A 6,684-nucleotide genomic window follows, 5' to 3' on the forward strand; every position below is an offset into this window, starting at 1 on the left:
TTTGGGTTATCCATTTGGATCTATTGCCAGGCAGTGCAACCCTTTATGTTCGAGAGAACAGCCCACGGAAGTGGTTATTGCAGAGCTACCTCTAAGATACCTTCACGTGGTATCTCATCCGTATGGTAGAGTGCTGCTCCTTCCCACCCACCCTGCATATGATAGGAATGAGAATAGGTTTTCCCCTTTTTTCTGGCAACAAACAGGTGTGAAGGTGTTAAAACACCAAACTGAAACCTTTTACAAGGAATCATGTCTGCCATTAACCACAATACTTGTGGTCAGAATGCAAACAAAAAGAACTGATAATATATGCATTGTCTTTGAAACTGATTGGGCCACACCAGAGACGGCTTTCTTTCATATGCCTTTTGGCTTACATCGTTTTGAGACTAAATAAAGCTGTCTCTGGTGTGGACCAATCAGTTTCAAAGACAATGCATCTATTATCATACTTTGATACTGGCAAAGGAGGTCCCATGATATGATAGGAATGTTTGTCGCATGACAGTCACACCGATACGTTATTGTCAGAACTGGAAATTAGCCAAATTAAGTACAGAACCAATTTTGTCTTTTACGTAGTGGGTTTTGTTGTTGTTGTAGTCATTGGTGACCAAGCTTAAATCATCGACTGACTACACTTGAGAACCACGGTTTAACCACAGGCGGCTAAAACCTGAATTCGAACCCAGGTTCTCATCCGTGCTCTGACCTCTGAGCAACCTGACCTCCTACCTATTCAGAATCTTCTGACTGGCATTTCTCTCGCATTGCCAAAGTATTTTCGCGGGAGCGTTAGCCGGCACTCAACTCTGTCATCAGGGCCCTGAGCCCGAGCTGGAAATTCCACATTCGCATTGACAGCACCTGTCTTCTACGGATGGTCTCCAGAATCAATGGCTAATGCTTTGACTGTGCTCCAGCAGCCTGCCAAGATTTTGGTGATTAACTTAGCGTCAGCCCGATCAATATGAGCCATCCGTAGGCCGGAAGCCAGTGCAGTTTTTTTCATCAGATCTACTTCAATAGTGTTGACAATAAATATGCACGATTCAGCTTTGCCCCCCCCCCCCATCATCATCCCCGACATACATGGAAAAGGCAAAAAATCCTTCAACAGATAATTGTTTTTTTACCCTTCCATCTGGCAACAAAACTGACACCTTTTTTTTACAAGGAGTCATGTTTGCATAGACCACAATACCTGCAGTCATAATGCAAACAAAAAACATAACTCTGATAATGTGCACTGTCCTTGAAGTTGATTGGTCCACACCCGAGACAGCTTTCCTTAGAGCCTAGTCTCACATGGGTCGGACCAGATGACGCCAAAAGGCTTTTTGGCGTCATCTTATTTTTTTACTGGCAAATGAGGTTCCAATGATCCTTCAACAGAGTTACATATGAATAGAATACCACAGTGTAACGCCGTATATCCGGACGTCGCATATTCGCCCTGACCAATCAACTGCACCCACACACCCAGTGCAGTGTGTGGTATTTGTGCAAGGGTGTAGCTGTAATTTCCCATAGATGTTCACAAAATATGACACCTTCGCACGCGGTACCGTATTGCGTTCTTAAACTCGCGTACATTTGCTTCCTTTCTAAAGCCCAGGGAAGAATGGTCCCCATGTTTAAGTCATTTTCGTCCAGTCACCAGTTTGTGCGTGGGTGCTGGTATCTGTTCACTTATCGGCCGTTTTCACACGGCCGCCAATACCTCAGCGCCCCTCCCCAGAAAGTTGGATATCCGACGTTCTGTACGTCATTGTATCAGCGAATTGGGTTTACAATATACAGGGTTGGTCCAGATGTCTTGTGACCCGCCATTTAATTCTCCAAAACTTTTTTAAAAGTAAGATTACTTAACACAGATATGAATATGCAAAGGAAACCAATGCTAGGGGTCACTTCATTGGGGGTCACAAGACATCTGGGCCACCCTGGCGGTCACAGGCATCTGGGTCAGAACCAAGAAGAAGAAATTACTCATCTCAATCATAGTAGTGTAATGATTTCTCTATTCACTGTGTCCAAAATGCATTCGAAAGCGACGCCGGTGTTGAGTTTGGATACAATTTGTTGTTGGAAAGGATTTATAAATTATAATCCATCTTATCAGTATATCGAATCCATTTCAGTCGAATTAACAGCACTTACTGAAACAAAAAAAACCCATTGTGATATGAAACCTAATCTTTGTCATCGTTTAAGCATTGCGTGTGTAACCCACTGTACATTTTTGTATAACCTGTTTGTTCGGGGTGGTTTTGAGGCGCTTGTTTTACAGATTAATATCATTACTTTTGCATAAATCTCGACACACACTCCCATGCACTAGCATCTTCTCCGAATCATCACCATTTTTTTGAATAGCCTCGCATTGCTGCGTGCCCATCGGTAACACTCCGAGAGTGACCCATCACCAGTGAGATGCACCGCCTTTGTTTAAACAAAGGAACCGATTCACTTGTTGAACTTCTTTCGCACCGTACGTAGCCAACGGCGCTAATCGTCATCATCATCAACCATGATCAACCCGAGCCACCTCCACCATCTCCCTCGATCCTGCCATGTAAAACAATCCACGCAGAACGCCTACGCACCAGCTGATCTCATCGCTCCGTCTCCTCCAGCGTACGTCCTCTCTCGCAGTGCGTTCCGTTCCGTCGCCGTCACAGTCATTGTTCTCGATCATAGTCCACCGTCGTGTCTTTGTTTCGCCTCCTGTTGGGTCGTTTCTGACCACGTCTCTGTGATGCGCGTCACGGCGCTGCTTGAAGACCTTTCTTAGTTGAGCACATCGGGCACGTTACGCTTAATGATTAACATTGTTTGAATGATTTATGGACGGCAAAGGAATGCTCGTGAATTCTAATCTAGACAATAACTTCTGCAGTGGTGTAAATCCGCGCACAGTATATTGTTGGGCCAACGCCTTAAATTCTCGATTTGCTGTTGGAGCAATTCATATGTCCATGGGCAAGGGCAGAAAAGGGTTCAGCCGATGTGGAAAAAAAAAACCTTAGCACAATAGCACCGGTTTCCTTTAACGACCAACGAAAGTGAATTACCAGGGATTTTTCGCATATGGAATGGTTGTGATGGAACGCCCATTTGTGCAACCATTCCGTTCCCCCCCCACCCATCCATGTCAATGCTATTCGAAGTGACTTTGAAAATCTGCTCAGGCAAGGCAGATTTCAGATATCTTGAGTGCTGCCAAATAGAGCCGAGATGACCCCTGCCCCTTGAAGGCAGGAATCCCCTCCCCCACCACAAGCCATCCCCCAACGTGACGCAGCTGACGATGTCAATGACACCTCCAAGCCCAGCCTGGCACCTCCCGTACAGCGGCACACGTTGCAATAGAAGTGCGATTTCCGACCTCCCCCCCCCCTCCCCCCACAAATACTTTAGCGTTATCCGATTGGTTGAGTGATTTAAACTGACCGTCGGTAGATGAATCAATTATTTAAATCATCAGATAGCCCAACTCTGCCGCTGAGAGGTCAATTGCAGAGGTTATCGTGAACTGTTCAATGTGCAATGGGCGGGAAACTTTCAGAGAAAGAAGCAGGCCCAGAGGTTTAGCGTGGGTGACATGTGCCCTGGTGCAAGGAATGAAATGCTCCACCGCACCCCTGTCCACCTTTCCGTTCTCTTTATAGCCCTGTGCCATTGTTTCTGGACTCATGGGCCCTGCTGCAGTTACGCCATTGTCCATCACCTCCTTCACCATTCAGGCAAAAAAAATTATAAAAACTATACTGCCAGTAAACATGCAAAGTCGGACCAACCTTGATTCCAATGTCAACCAACAGTGGCCCAACGTTTGAGTGTTTATGGGGCTTTAAAAAATTGTAATGTAATTCAAATAACTGTGTTGTGTTATGTAACGTCACTTTTAATCGCTGTATTAATATTGTTGTTATACAATAACTAACGTTGTCAAATATTTAAGTTCATATAATTATGACGTGCGTTGAGTTCTAAAATGAAAATGATACCCTATCACGTTGCAGAAATTGTGGTTTTAGCTCTTTGCATGGACTGTATACTGCTGAATACCCCCTTTATGTTACTGTACAGCACTTGAAAATTGAAAATGTTCATCGATAATTATAGCTTTAATTTCTAATATACAACACTGCGATGTGTGCATTGCTTAGTTGCCAAATGGAACTCCAGTGAAAGGTAATGTTGGTAGCAAAGGTGACAAAGTGGAGATGTTCAACGTTTTAACGGTAAAAATTAGGCTGAAGTGTATTTATTTGTGCGGACACCCATCCATTTGCCCCACGTAAGTGGCAGCACGGAGTGAGAATTGTAAAATTGTGATAACGGACTGAAAGCTAATTTCACGCGTAGGCTTTCACGACCAAATAATACGGTTCATAATTGCAGGGATTCTTTTTTTGGGTCAGATCGTGTTGGGTAGAACGTCAATTCGAGCTGTACCCCACCACCATCCGATGCAGACAAACACATCAAGTTCTCACATGGCAAAATGTGCCAATTGATTAAGTCTTTCAGCAAACCGGCCAGATTGAAAGCAAGGATAAATGTAACAATAAAAAAAATCTGACTCATTTGAAAAGGATGTTTACAGCATATACAATATACACCCGGCCACTTGAGTTCGATTCCAGGTCATGGTTAAAACTTAGTGCTGAGTGATATTTGAACCGGTACCGCCCAGGTTGCCACCAATTTGTGTACCAACCCACACTGACCAGCGTGGTGAAGTATGGCCAAAGACACGATGTGGGAAGGCCTTCGTTCAACCATGGATTGCCAAAGGTCTGTAAATGTTTTAATGGCAATATATCATTCAGATATTAGGAACCCTTATTCGTCCTGCCATCTCAGGTGGTACCAGCAAATAAAGTATCTGGACATGGCTCATTAACTTTGTTAAGAATGTATGTACGTATGTTGAACTTCTTCCACGCCGTACGTAACCAACCATGCTAATCGGAGGTGCGGGATAGTAACGCAATGCCCTTTCCCTGTAACACAACTATAGGGGCCGATTTGGCAAAGGCATGAAATAAGAGGATAGGTTGTTGGGGCACCGAGGCTCGGAGTGAGAACACGTAAGGACGGGGCCCCTTGGGTGTGTCACCATACACAAAGCCAATGACCATTGCCGCATGTTTAAAGCCATGTTTAAAGCCACAATTTTATCCATTTTTCATTAGAGCCTTGGGTCCTGGACATGGTGGTCCAAGATAGCCGTTGACCCCTCCCATGATATCTCTAAGACTTAATTTTTTAAAAGGTTTATTTAAAACAGAAATAAGTATAAAAAGTTTTTTTAAAAATGTTACGGGTAAATAAATTGGGGATCACGAGACACATGGGCCACAAAGAACTTGAAGTTCCTTTATTTAAAATCAGATGAGATGAAGTTGACACCAGAAGTATCCTCTCCAGTGGAGACCTGGATAATAGCATAGAACTACAGTACAACATAACCAGACGGCACACTTTATGTGTATTTGCTGTGGATAAAGCACATACGAGCTCTCTTAATTACACATCAGACAAATAAAAACACCATCAAGCTTAAGCATATCAAATTAGTGTCCACGCTGTTGTGATGCTAAAACATGTCTTGAAAGAAACATAGTAGTCGACGTTTGTATGTACAGGTATTAATATGTATGTTGAACTTCTTTCAACCGTAGTAATCGGAGGTGCATGGAATTGGACGATATTCAGCAGTTACTTTAATCGGTCATTCCCAAGTAATTTCCAAATGGGACTATCCTGGTCTCTTGAGTTCTCGCCTGGGTAAATACAATTATCCATATTTTGGTTTGACCACGTTTTGTGCCATGTGCTTGTCATCAAAACATTCGACATGCAATGCACCACATTTTACAACTTAACTTTTAACATACATTTTTTACCCCATTGGAACCTCCTTTGCCAGTAGCAAAATATGATAATTGTTTTTTTACCCTTTTATCTGGCAACAAAACTGACACCTTTTTTACAAGGAGTCATATTTGCATTGACCACAATACCTGCGGTCGGAATGCAAACAAAAAACACAACTCTGATCATGTATGCACTGTCCTTGAAATTGATTGGTCCACACCCGAGGCAGCTTTTCTTCGAGCCTAGTCTCACATGGTGTTGGACCAGATGACGCCAAAAGGCGCACAACTCAAAGAAAATGCACCATCAGAGTCAGTTTTGTTGCCAGATAAAAGGGTAAAAAAACAATTATCATACATTTTTTATTTCGGAATACTTTTAGATTTCTGAAGGATTTGTCTGTTACCCAATAGCTACTATTAGGTAACTATTCATATGCCTAATTTAAACGCTGGCAAATCATACAAACATTCTGAAATGTAATTATGATCAGGCCCCCATTGTGTAAACAATTTCAGTCTCCAACTCTTATTATTTAGATAATGTTGCGTCTCTAAATTTCCAAATGATGAGCCAATTTGTTGAGCTATCATTTGTGGCCAGCTCGCTTCTGAAAAATAAGTCAATACCTCAGTGAGCTTCGCCTGGTAAGATAAAAACACTGTTTAGTTTTATATGTATTTATTTCTAAGCGATTTGTTGACATTTCCTTTGCTTTGTACTCCTCTCGTATTGTTGTATTGTTTGTTGTTGTAACGTTCTGACCCGCCCCTACTGGATATCTATGAA

This window comes from Lampetra fluviatilis, chromosome 2 (genome assembly GCF_964198595.1).
Source record: "Lampetra fluviatilis chromosome 2, kcLamFluv1.1, whole genome shotgun sequence".
Classification (NCBI taxonomy): domain Eukaryota; kingdom Metazoa; phylum Chordata; class Hyperoartia; order Petromyzontiformes; family Petromyzontidae; genus Lampetra; species Lampetra fluviatilis.